The following is a 14,381-nucleotide window of genomic DNA, read 5'->3' as shown; positions in this document are numbered from 1 at the left end:
ATGCATACAATATGAAGGACTTATCCCCTTGATGTCTGCTATGGTCCATCCTATAGCCGATTTGAATTCTCTCAAAATTCTTAAGAGCTTGTCTTCCTCACTACCTGAAAGGTCAGATGAAATAATAACAGGTAACGTAGATGAATCACCTAAAAAAGCATACCTCAAGTGTTCAGGTAATGGTTTGAGCTCCAAGGTAGGTGCTTCCTCTATTGATGGTTTGAGCTTCCCTTCATCGTTCTTGAGGTCAGAAGTACCAAGAGATTTAAATGGTATGTCCAGCTTTCGCTTCCAGGGAGAAGCGTTCAGATATTGTAATTGCTCGTTGCTATCTTCATCATCGCTGTCAAAATCCCCCACTAAGGCCTTTTCCAATGCATCAAACATTAGCATGTGATCGAGTTCCGAAGTAACCGCAGAATCAATCACATCTACTTTTAAGCACTCCTCATCTTCTGTAGGGAATTTCATTGCCTTGAATACGTTGAAGGTCACATCCTGATCTTGGACCCGCATAGTAAGTTCACATTTTTGCACATCTATCAAGGTACGGCCAGTAGCCAAGAAAGGCCTCCCCAAGATTATGGGAATCTTCTTATCTTCCTCAAAATCCAGAATAACAAAATCTGCTGGAAAGAAGAGCTTATCCACCTTGACGAGCACATCCTCAACTATGCCCCTTGGGTAAGTAATGGAACGGTCAGCCAATTGTAGCGACATGTATGTGGGTTTTGGATCAGGCAGATCCAGCTTTTTAAAGATCGACAACGGCATCAGATTAATGCTTGCTCCCAAATCACAAAGGCACTTGTCAAAAGTTAGATTGCCAATGGTGCAAGGAATGGTGAAGCTTCCTGGATCTTTCAGTTTTGGTGGTAACTTTTGCTGCAGAACAGCGCTGCATTCTTCCGTGAGAGCAACGGTTTCAAGGTCATCCAGTTTCACCTTCCTTGAAAGAATAGTCTTCATAAACTTCGCATAACTAGGCATTTGTTCCAGAGCCTCAGCGAAAGGTATATTGATGTGAAGTTTCTTGAACACCTCCAGAAACTTCCCGAACTGTCTATCCAGCTTTTATTGCTGCAATCTCTTAGGAAAAGGTGGTGGAGGATAGAGCTGTTTCTCCCCTGTATTAGCCTCAGGTAGAGTGTGTTCAACAGTACTCTTCCTTGGTTCCGCCGCTTCCTCCTTTTGCTTAGATTCTTCACCTCTAATTTCAGCTTCTACTTCTTTTGCCTTTTTAGCATCAGCTACTTTTCCAGACCTTAAGGTAATAGCCTTGACTTGCTCTTTAGCTTCCTTCCTGCCTGGTACTTCCGTGTCACTGGGAAGAGTGCCAGGTTGACGATTGAGCACTGTATTGGCTAATTGACCAATTTGATTTTCCAAGGTCTTGATAGAAACCGCCTGACTCTTGCACAACAGCTTAAGTTCCTCAAAATCAGCACTAGTAGGTGCAGCTGCACTTCCCTATTGAGGATATGATTGCCTTGTAGCATACTGCTGTGGTTGTTGGAATCCAGGTGGGTTAAACTGTTTACTCACTCCTTGCTGATATGGTGGCTGAATAGCATTCTGATTATTCCCCCAGCTGAAATTTGGATGATTTCTATTATTAGGATGATAGGTCGCTGGCACATGCTGCTGTTGTCGCTGATAATTATTCACATACTGAACAGATTCGTTGACAAGAGAACACTGATCCGTAGGATGAAAACCTGCACAAAGCTCACAAACCATAGCTATTTGATTAACTCCATACGTAGCCAGAGAATCAACCTTCATTGATAGCGCTTGGAGCTGGGCTGCAATAGCAGTGGCTGCATCAACTTCCAGAATACCTGCTACATTGCCTGACGTCATCCTCTAAGTTGGGTTTTGATGCTCATTTGCAGCCATCGTCTCTATAAGATTATACGCCTAAGTATAGCTTTTAGCCCATAAGGCTCCTCCAGCTGCTGCATCGAGCATGGGCCGAGATTGGGCCCCCAAACCATTATAGAAACCAGTGATCACCATCCAATTCGGCATTCCATGATGTGGACATTTTCTCAACATTTCCTTGTAGCGTTCCCAAGCCTCGCACATAGATTCTGTAGGTTGCTGCGCAAACTGAGTAAGAGCACTCCTCATAGCAGTAGTCTTTGCCATTGGATAAAACTTCACCAGAAACTTTTGCGCAAGATCTTGCCACGTAGTGATGGACCCAGCTGGTTCAGAATGTAACCAGTCTTTAGCCTTATCCCTCAGTGAGAATGGGAAAAGCCTCAACTTGATAGCCTCATCAGTCACGCCATTATACTTAAAAGTGCTGCAGATCTCGACAAAATTCCTTATGTGCATGTTGGGGTCTTCAGTTGCCGCTCCTCCAAAAGAAACAGAATTCTGCACCATCTGAATAGTGCCCGGCTTGATTTCAAAGGTGTTAGCTTGAATAGCCGGATGAAGGATGCTTGACTGAATGTCATCAATTTTAGGCCGAGAAAAATCCATAAGAGCTGGATCAGCTTGAACAATACGATCTCCCATATTTACAGGTTCTTTCTGCTCAGTTCCTGAATCCGAATCCTCAAAATCTAACTTCTCCGGAATATCAAGAACTCCGTCTGTCTCCTCAGCTGTATCTAAAGTCCTCTTGCGAGCACGAGAACGAGTTTGCATAAATGCTTGCTAAAGTACCTGAAACACAACCAGAAAAAATAAGTAACTACTCCGTCCTAATCACTGAGTCCTAATGACCAATGATGATAAGTACATAAACTAAACAAATACGCCGAGTCCCCGGCAACGGCGCCAAAAACTTGTTAGGGCGAAAACACGCGCTAATATTCACGCAAGTATACGCGTTCGCAAGTAATATAGAATACTTTCTAGTTCGTTCCCTCAGAGACTCAGACTAAATTATTGTCTAATTAAACTCACTCACCAATGTATGATTACTTCTCAATGTTAAGATAATAACACTTAAAATTGTTGATTAAATATTAACTATAATTAACTACTTAATTAACCACTTAACTAACACTTCAATTTATCAATAATAAAACACTCATGAGATCACAACTTCATTATTACTTCCTTCTATAGCCATTGTTATTACCTTTAGCATGTGACAGTGATGATATTAATCGAATAACACAAAACTGATAAAAGCCAACTTTCATTGTACTAATACCATTCTACCAAGCATCCATAATTAAGATAGAAGTCAAATAGTCATCAATTATGTTGAGTTCCTATATGTCTACAGAAATTGACAACACAACGATTTAAGCTCAAGTTATTCCTTTTGATTACATAGGGCAAATAAAACTGTTAGAGTTACCCACTAATCATGCTCAACGTACATGAACCTATGCTAGCATGGCAAGTTCTAAATCTCAAGATCCACCGTCGCTTCACAAGAGATTAACACCCTATCTTATATGTTCGCGACACACATAAGACGAATACGTACAACCAATACTAGATATCATGCAATCATCACACACTAAAGTATTAAACAATTAACTAAAAAATTCCGTAATAAATCCGTTGCAACCCCATGATCACGATTAGCCATAATAGAACTTATCGCCATCATGGGTTCATATGAAATCATGACAAACAAACACAAGAAAATAATAACTAAACTAATTATATTAAAACAGAGTACGTCACAAGAGTAAATAAGTCAAAGCAAGAAAACTAGCATCCAACGTTACAATGAAACAAGAATCACAAGAATATATGCTCCCTCTTCGTTGCGGTGTGCTAAATCGGTCTTCTTCCTTATCTCCTTCGCTTCTTGCGTAAAACACAATCTAAAATATAATCCCCTTAATACTCTCTGTGAAAACGTCTTAAATCTACCTATATAATAGTCCCATAAAACTCAGATTACATAGAAGTTGGAAGCCAAACAGAAGTAGAAGTCTAAAATAATTTATCTTTTTCCCCGACCCTGCGCGGCCGCTCAGCATAGCTGCGCGGGCGCGCAGGTTGCTGCGCGGCCGCTCAGCATTGCTGCGCGGGCGCGCAGGCCTCTACTGGAAAAAATCCAGGTTTGCTCCGTTTCTTCGCCGTAATCTGCCCATTCCTTTCCTCTCGCAATGGTGAACACATGCCAAGGCTTATTCTTGATGATTCCTCCCCCGAAATGCAACTAATACCCTGAAATGCATAAACACTAGAAAAACGTATCAAATACACAAAATACTTGATTTCAAGACACCAATTTAAGCCATTTTAAGACATTCTAAGTGGTATAAAATGCCACTTATCAGATAGTCGAAGTACGATTCTCACTTGTCATTGTGACAAGTAGGTTTAAAAGCACCTTGAAGCTTTGTTTGCGTAGGATTTTTATTTTCTAGCTATTATTGATCAGGGTCGAACCCATATTATGTAAGGTTTTGGAAAACCAGACTTGGAATTGAAGAGTTCGAAATTATTTCAACCTATGGATGTTTGAGTTGTGATAATACTTGTGTGGCCCATTAGGCCAAGTTTGAATGCATATTAAAGTATCGGAAAAATAAAGGAGAGAGATGCGAATAAGGAAAGTAGCATATAAAATAACCCCGGAGGGTAATAAGTTTTAATACAAACAAAAGTCCAGACATAAGTTAAGGATAAAATTACAGAATAAAAAAACTACTCCTCCATGCGGGAGCCTTCATTCTCTTGCTCCTTATCAGCGCCTTCAGCATCCTTCGCAGGAGAAGCGGGAGGAGAAGCAGTGTTAGGATCCAATATGCGATCATCTGGCTGAGGGGAGTTGAAGAGGGCATCTATGCTGTCCTCCGACTCAGCCTGCTCGGGACTTATAAAGTCCTTAGGGTCGACTAAGCCCGGGTGCTTCTCAGAAACCGCCTTTACGGCCGCATACCATCCCTGAGTAAACTGTAGGGAATAAAGACCCTCATCATGAATCTCCATGAGATTCTTAAACTTGTCAGAATCCATGTAGTCATCAATGAGCTTATCCTTATCGCTCCTAAGTTTCACCAGCTCGGAATGAGCCTTAGCCAGCTCCTCTTTCTTCGTGTCCAGCTTCTTCTCCAGGACCTTGGCTTTCCCCTCCCATTTCTTCATCTCCTTCTCAAACCCATCTGAGTTACCCTTCCAGGACCTAGCCTGGTGGAGGGCCGCCTGGAAGTAGGTATTACTCTGCAAAAAAATATGTATGAGTTATCACAAGTTCGTTGAAATACGAGAAAGTTGGGATTCAAAGAAAAAGAGAAAAAAGAAAGTTACTGCAGCTTGGGCTTGAGAACCCAGAAGCTCAATAGTCTCGATATCACTCCCCGTAACAATGTCAGTAAAGTCGTGGGGAGTGATGGAATGGTACGACCAATCCTTAGCATGTTTGGTGGATCCAACAACCGTATCGCTCCTCCTAAAGCCCCAGTTAGGCCTGAAGGAATGTGCCTTAAGTGGAGGATCCACATCGTCCCCCAACTCGACCACCGGGACGTGGGGCTTAAGAAAAGAAGGACCGTCAGGTTTGCTCCTGGGGTCCTTGTTTAGCTTGGCCCTCTTCTGGCGGCCTGACTCCCCTTCCTTGGGCCTGTTCACATTATTGATGGCCTCGCAAGCTGAAAAAGAAAGATAGAAAGAATATTAAATTGCAGGAGAGATAAAATGTTACAATTAAAGGGAAGGAAAAATGTGTAACACCCCGAGATCCGGGGTCAGGGATCCGGGTCGTCACGGTCTTTCTTTCCACAATATCACTTCACTTAATTAATAACAAATAACCTTATGCTGTGACCCCATACTAACACACACCACAACCCGTTATAGTCTCAGAGATGAAATTGAAATAAGTACAAGTCCTTGAATCCACAATTAAAAGTTATTACAACCCAAAATGATTACTTGATAAATTTACAGTTAATTGCCATTATCTGCCACAAGTTATAATTATACATAATTAATTCTCAAAAGTAGAATGCCTGATCTACCAATAGATCTACCTCTGCAGCTATAGCAGCTACAACATCAACGGGAAGATGCGGGACGCTTCCCACGCGCTTGCGCTGGGTCTGCTGGAGTCTGGCCATCTTTCCTAACTGTTGTTGTGTGATGAAGAATTAAAGCAAGAGTGAGCCTTACAGCTCGTAAGATAATATATAGTGATAACAATAATACAAGTATCTAAATGGATACTTACTAGAATTCTTTATCATGTGTAAGGTAATTACTTACTGGATATAAGTTTTAAAAGAAGATGAAGTTACCAATTACTTCACTATACTTATACCATTTTTAGAAATCTACTTGAACTACTACTGTTCAAAGTATAATAAGATTCACGAGGTCATCCCATAGATGAGACCACAATTAAAACTTGAATATATTTGATCTTTGAAATGTTTTGAAAAGAAATGAAGTTACGAGATACTTCATTCAATGGATACACCAATAAAACTGTTTGACCCTGTCAATGCTTCGGCAACCACCCATTAGTAGCCTTTTGATCAAAATGCTACGGGTAGTGTTGCAGAATTATCCAAATGGATGATGAACTCATTACGGGAGTTTGCCACGCCAGGAAGACCACTTACGACGATCAGTCGTAGTAGTACAACCCCACCATTTTCTACATGTAGAGGAGAACCTGTCGGATTTACTTGTTAACCGAACACTGAACTCCTAAGGAATGGACCGCCTTAGCGGAACTTCCAGGCCATTTGGGCCAATATAATAATACGGCTGGGCCGGCGCTACTCGGCCACTTACGCCACTCCTAGTTCAGATGAAATCCATGACTCTGAAACGTAAAGCTCGTCCCCACTTTCCCCAAGTAGAAACTTGTTGATACGGCTCCACCAAGAAGTCGTATCTAGTTGAAAAGGAAAACTCACCGATATTTCCCAGGCGATGCCTGTTAATGGATTAACTTGTTCCAAGAATTTTACTTCCCGAGTATTGGGTAAGTAATCAAAACCCTTTTATCAAGACAGCAACCTTGTTGCGAATATAAAACACACCACAGAGCCGGATCCCTCAGGTTTTGAGCGATTATTTAAATCCCATTCGAAAGGAGGATCTTAAATATAAAAATGAGTTTTGGCATCCGCTCTAACTTTTAAAAATCATTTTAAAGACATGAAAACACTTTAAAGAGTGTTTGGAATAATGCTGATTTAATAAAGTAAATCAGTCTCAATAAAAAGAAATATCTGGATATTATTATTTAAATAATATTTCCATGAAGAATAATCTTTATAAAAATAATTGAAGTAGAAGTTTTAAAACTCTTACTTGAATGAAAATTAAATAATCAAGGATATACTTATACAAAAGTACTATCTTTATTTGAATAATCAAAAATAAGTTTGATTATCGAAACATTATTCTTTAATAAATTATAGAATATTATTAAATAATAAGCGGAGTCATAATACCTCGAATGAATATTATAAATAATATTCATTAAATAAAATAACGGAGTCATACATCCTCAAATGAATATTCAAGTAATATTCAATAAATAATATAAAGGAGTCATAAGTCCTCGAATGAATATTCAAGATAATATTCATTAATAAAATAAAGTTATCGAATAAACCTTATTCGATTAATAGTTTTGAAAACTATAACCATATATATATATAAATATATATATATCAAATCTACTCGGGGTCCTCAACTCCCGGTTTTAGAAAATGTTTTCACCTTTGGGTCCCTATACTAAGGGTATATGCAAATTACCGCTATTCTCTAGCAGAGGTATTATCAATTGAATCAACAGATATATATAGCAAGAATACGAAATAGGCATGCATATGTACCATATCACATGCTACAATATATCCCAAGAATTTGCTAATATAACCATCATGCATCTACTACAAGATAATGCATATACAAGCGTATACATCACAACAACAGTATAACGGATAGAAAACTTGCCTGAGCGACCGGGGGTGGAAAAAGGCTCGGGACGAGTCTGGTAACCTATAAACAACAAGTAAGTTGGAATTAAACCAAAGTCACTTGTAAATCTATACTTTAACCAACTTAGACTCTAACGCTTGTTTTGCGCTTACTGATTCTCTTAAGTCACTCGAGTACCCTCGGCTCCACCATTTTTAATAATTTAACCATTACGAGTTTTAAGGCGATTCCTTCGCGAGTGTCTTACCAACTGCCTAACACTCTTACAATAATTGTTTCATACATTAATTAACCCTTTTTGGTCTTTAACCTATGTTTCAAAGTAAGGCGAGGGGAAAAGTTTCGTTCGCGAAACGCCGTTACTTAAAACGATCGTTTCTCCTAAACCGTATATCGGAATCAAACGAACTACATATCAAAACGAAGCTCGTAACATGAGCTATCTAAACATGGCAATGGTCAACATCTAGCAGGGGGTTCTCGGGTCCTAATGTTATGAACAAAAGCAGTCTAACGTAAATCAGACATTACGACGGCTATGTTTACGCGATTTCCCAAATTTAAACCATTCCAAAACCATCACAATTCAACCCCAATTCACAACCCAATCAAACCTCCATATAAACTACATTACAACAGCCCCAAATCAACTCATTATAATCAATCTACTTAATCCAAAAACTTGAATTTAAACTATTCTACATTCTTTAACCAATTCATAAGATTTCAACAAATCAATCACCACCATTCCAACCCAAACTCTTAAACAAACAAGTTTCAAGCTACTCTTTACCCTCACAACCATAATCAACCTAATATACAAATTAAAGCTAGGGTTTGGAGATGATATACCTTCCTTGAAGTGGTGGGAGTAGCTAGGAAGCCTTAGGAAGCCTTGAGGAGTCTTAGGAAAGCTTGGATCTTAAAGGAAAAACAAGAAAATCAAGTTAAGATTCTTGAAGTCACTATTCATTGTCTTCTTCATTGATTTCTTGAAGAAGATTGAGAAAGAATTGAAGGCTTAAACTCATAAGATAGCCATAACTATGCATAAGGATGACTAGGGAATTATCTTACCAATTTAGGAAGCCTTGATCTTGAGTATTGAATTTCTTTCTCTTTGAAATAGTAAAAAGCCGAGAGCATGAAGAAAATAAAATGCCTTGTGTTCTTGTTTTGATGAAAAATGAATTGTTTGGCTTGGTTGGTTGAATATTTGATTTGTTTTTGGTTAATTACCAATTTAACCTTGATTTTTGTGTGGTTAATATTCCACCACATTTCCTTCCCTCTTATGTCATGCTTGCATCACTTTATGATGTCATCATCCCTCCTTTGTCCTCTTTCTATTGGTTGGATGACATCATCCCCACTAATCTCTTTGATTAACTTCCTAATTGTTTGCCTAATGACCGCTGATCTGTTATACGGTTCGCTTAACTTTCGTTTTTGTTTATCGTTTGAGGGATCATACCCGGGATCTTATTACTTAGGTTTCCTTAACCTTTCTCAATATATTATATTCCTTTTATGATCCTCTCTTATAATCCTTTAATTTAAATCCTTTTTGTCCTGTTACCTTATACTCAATTCTTTCCGTATCTAATGGATTTCCGGGAAAAATCAAAGTGTTCGGAATTGGATTCTGATGATCTTTACATACACTTATATACCATGTAGAGTACTAATAAAATCTCAGAATATCCATAACAGAACCCCTACATAGTGTGGCATGAAAAGTTTTCTCATTCAGCTAAAACACTATTCACAAGGGTTACAAAAAGTTCAAAATTTTGGGGGTTATTACAGTCTCCCCTCCTTAAAAGGATTCCGTCCCGGAATCAAATAGAAAACAAATGGGGTACTTTTCTAGCATTACGCTCTCTAGTTCCCAAGTTGATTCTTCCACATTATGATTCTGCCATAGTACTCTGACTAGCTTGATCACTTTGTTCCGAAGCACCTGCTCCTTCTTATCTATAATCCTTACTGGCTTCTCCACGTAAGTCAGATCTGGTTGCATATCCACCTGCTCGTAGTCCACTATGTGTCTGGCATCCCGATGATACTTCCTTAGCATTGACACATGGAACACATTATGAACTTGTTGCAAGTTAGGGGGTAAGGCTAGCTCGTAAGCTAACTTTCCAATCCGTCTTAATATCTCAAAAGGTCTAATGTACCTTGGGCTTAGTTTTCCTTTCTTTCCAAATCTCATTAATCCCTTCCAAGGGGATACCTTTAGCAGTACTAAGTCCCCGACTTCATATTCCTTGTCCTTTCGGGCTAGGTCTGCATATTTCTTCTATCTGTCTTGGGCTGCTACAAGCCGTCCTCTGATAAGATCCACTATGTCTTTGATCCTTTGGACCACTTTGGGTCCGAGCATCTTCCGCTCCCCTACTTCATCCCAGTATAAGGGAGATCGACACCTTCTTCCATACAGGGCCTCATAAGGCGGCATTCCGATGCTAGCATGAAAGCTATTGTTATAAGAAAACTCGATCAACAACAAGTGATCATCCCAACTTCCTTTAAGGTCTATTGCACAGACTCTCAACATATCCTCTAGTGTCTGGATGGTCCTTTCACTCTGCCCATCCGTCTGGGGATGGTACGCGGTACTCATATTTAACTTGGTCCCCGCACATTCTTGAAAGCTCCTCCAAAATCTGGAGTTGAATCTGGGGTCTCGGTCTGAGACAATGGACACTGGGACTCCATGTCGCGTCACTATTTCCTTAAGGTAAATGTCCACCAGTCTATCGACTGTGTATCTCTCATTGATAGGAATGAAATGGGCTGACTTTGTCAGTCGGTCGATAATTACCCATATGGCGTCATGATTGGCTTTCGTCCTTGGCAAGCCTACAACAAAATCCATCGCTATCTGTTCCCATTTCCACTCGGGAATCTCCAGGGGTCGTAAAAGTCCACTGGGTCTCTGGTGCTCTGCCTTTACCCTTTGGCAAGTCAAACATTTGTTTACCCATTCTGCTACGTCCCTCTTCATATTGGGCCACCAGTAATATTCTTTCAAATCCCTATACATCTTGGTACTTCCCGGGTGAATGAAATACCTTGAAATATGGCTTTCATCCAAAATCTCATCTTTAAGCTCTTGAATGTTCGGAACCCAAATCCGGTAGGAGTACCTCATTATCCCTTTATCATCTTTCTCAGTATGGATCTCCTCTCCAGTCATTGACTTTCTGCCTTCATTCATTATTTTCTCTTGGCACAATCAGATCTTTTCCAATAACTCACGCTGCATTGAGATCTCAAAAAGCTTTTCAGTTCCGGTTCCGGTTACCTTTACTTCTATTTCCATTCTCTCAAAATCCCTTATCAATTCTTCCAAAGTCGTTATCATTCTGAGTCTTTCCTTTCTACTAAGGGCATCAGCCACCACATTGGCTTTCCCCGGATGATAGAGAATATCACAATCATAGTCCTTGATTAGTTCTAACCATCTCCTCTGGCGCATGTTGAGCTCTTTCTGCGTAAATATGTACTTGAGGCTCTTATGGTCTGTGAAAATCTCGCACTTCTCTCCATACAAGTAGTGCCTCCAAATTTTTAAGGCAAATACTATTGTCGCGAGCTCAAGGTCATGAGTAGGATATCTAATCTCGTATTCCTTCAGTTGTCTCGATGCATACGCAATCACTTTACCGTGCTGCATAAGCACACACCCTAATCCTTTGTACGACGCGTCACTATATATCACAAAATCTCCTTTTCCGTCCGGCAATGCCAACACCGGGGCCGTTACCAACCTTTTCTTTAATTCTTGAAAACTGTTCTCGCATTTCTCTGTCCATTCAAACTTCTCTGTCTTACGAGTAAGTCGTGTCAAAGGGGTTGCGATCTTCGCAAAGTCCTGTACAAATCTACGATAGTAGCCGGCCAATCCTATGAAACTCCTTACCTCTGTGGGTGTGGTTGGCCTTTCCCAATTTGAGACCGCCTCTATCTTGGAGGGGTCGACCAATACTCCTTCTTTATTGATCACATGTCCTAAAAACTGTACTTCATTCCGCCAGAATTCACACTTCGAGAATTTGGCAAATAACTATTCCTCTCTGAGTATTCCTAGAGCTATCCTCAAATGCTCTGCATGTTCTGCCTCAGTCCTCGAGTAAATCAAAATATCATCGATAAAAACTATCACACACTTGTCCAAGTACTTCTTAAATACTCTATTCATTAAATCCATAAAAGCCGCTGGGGCGTTGGTTAATCCAAAGGACATTACCAAGAACTCATAATGCCCATACCTGGTACGGAACGCTGTCTTGGAAATATCTTCGGGTTTAATCTTTAGTTGGTGATATCCAGTTCTCAGGTCGATCTTGGAAAAATAAACAGCATCCTTTAGCTGGTCAAACAGATCGTCTATTCTAGGTAATGGGTACCTGTTCTTTATGGTTAGCTTGTTCAACTCTTGATAGTTGATGCACAGCCTCATGCTCCCATCTTTCTTCTTAACAAATAAAACCGGTGCTCCCCACGGAGACACACTGGGTCTTATCATACCCTTATCCAAGAGTTCCTGCAATTGGATAGCTAATTCCTTCATTTCTAACGGGGCTAACCGGTAAGGTGCTTTTAAAACTGGCGCCGTCCCGGGAGCCAATTCAATAGCAAATTCAATTACTCTATCGGGTGGTAATCCCGGAAGGTCTTGTGGGAATACATCTTCAAATTCGTTGACTACCGGAATATCTTGTAAGTTGGGCACCTCCTTCTGCGTGTCTACCACATAGGCTAGGTAGGCCTCATTTCCTTTTCATAGCATCCTTCTGGCCTGGGCCATAGTCAAAAATTTATGCGTCTGCCTCTTTCCTCTAAATATAACTTCTTTCTTTCCTGGGATATTTAACTTAACTTTCTTCCCTTTACAGTCTATCTGAGCATCATTGCTAGATAGCCAGTCCATTCCCAAAATTACATCAAACTCCCCTAATTTAAAAGGAATCAGATCAACACTAAAAGATTGCTCCCCTATGCCTATCTCACAGGCTGGGTGAATCTGGTTAACAGGAATAATTTCATGATTGGCTATTTCTACTTGTAAGGGTTCTATCAAGGGTTCAGTTTTAAGTCTTAATTTACGCGCAAAGTCCCTTGATATAAAAGATTTAGTTGCTCCCGAATCAAATAAAACATTTGCACTGACTGAATTTAGAGAAAGGGTACCTGCTATCACATCTGAGTCTTTCATAGCATCCTGGACTGTCATGTTGAAAGTCCTTGCAGTAGGTGGCTTATTGGAGGCAGCCTTGCTGGCTCCTGAAGCTGCTGGTTTGTTCATTGGGCATTCCCTCTTCCAATGACCCGGGCGTCAATACTGATGATAATTGGTGGTTGGAATGATGGCAGGGGCTGACGAAGGGCATTTGTGAGAATAGTGGCCCACTTGCCCACACTTAAAGCATGTTACTGGCTTTCCCTTACATTCCCCAGAATGCATTCTTCCACAAGTGTTACAGGTTGGCAATGGGGGTCGAGACTGGTTGGAATAGGACATTCTTGACTTCTGGCCGCTCTGGCTCACATTCATGCTCATTGGCCGCTTAAACCCAGTGTTCCTTCCCGGTAGGGACACTGCTCCTCGATTAAATCTAGTTGGGAAGCTCCTTCCTGCGGAACCTCCACTCATGCTCATACTTTTCCTCTTTATTCCCTTCTTCTCCCTTTCCTTCTGCATCTGTTCACTTCCGGCTTCTACAATCGTTGCCTTTTGCACCAGAGTGGCATAATCCGTAAGCTCAAGGATTGCCACCCTATTCTGAATCCACGGTTTCAGTCCCTGCTGAAACCTCCTAGCTTTCTTTTCCTCGGTGCTCACAAACTCCGGCACAAACCTTGATAACTCAGTAAATTTCGCTTCGTACTCTGCTACAGACAAGTTATTCTGCTTTAGCTCCAAGAACTTGAGCTCCATCTGGTTTTCCATAAACCTCGGAAAATACTTTCCCAGAAATAACTGACTGAACCTCTCCCAGGTTATGATAGCATCTGTCTTCATGTTTTTCTTGGCCTCCCACCAGTAGTTAGCCTCTCCTTTCAGAAGGTAGGTAGCAAATATAGTCTTCTGTGCCTCATCGGTACTCAGAATCTCAAAGGATTTCTCCATTTCCTTTAACCATGCCCTTGCCTCAACTGGGTCGGCTGATCCGTGGAACTCAGGGGGCTTAAGGGACTTAAAAGCCCTAGAAGTGTTTGCCACAACATTGTTATTTCCTTGAGGGGGTGGGTTGGGTTGACGTTCCAAATTCTGCCTTAGGAGTTGCATTAACTGGCCCATGGGATCCATGCCTGGGTTTGGTACTGGTTGCTCAACCTCAGTTTCTCCTTCTTCAGCCTCTCAAATCCCTCAACATCATATGTTTCCTCTTCCTCTTCATACAGGGAGTCATCCTATTTCACATAATCCTCATCTTCCTCTTCACTGTGTTCCTGGTTTCTATTGTCCTGATTATGGCTTC

General features: G+C 40.6%; 1 non-coding gene across 1 annotated transcript; it reads left to right on the top strand.

Annotated features, from left to right (window-relative positions):
• The first annotated feature begins 2,029 nt into the window (after positions 1 to 2,029).
• On the top strand, positions 2,030 to 2,136 carry LOC141675611 (small nucleolar RNA R71). Its single transcript, XR_012556254.1, has one exon. It is a non-coding gene; the product is annotated as a small nucleolar RNA R71 (small nucleolar RNA).
• Positions 2,137 to 14,381: the final 12,245 nt, after the last annotated feature.

This window comes from Apium graveolens, chromosome 7 (genome assembly GCF_009905375.1).
Source record: "Apium graveolens cultivar Ventura chromosome 7, ASM990537v1, whole genome shotgun sequence".
Classification (NCBI taxonomy): Eukaryota; Viridiplantae; Streptophyta; class Magnoliopsida; order Apiales; family Apiaceae; genus Apium; species Apium graveolens.
The sequence above is the reverse complement of the archived record's forward strand: the minus strand, read 5'-3'. Positions and strand labels throughout refer to the sequence as shown.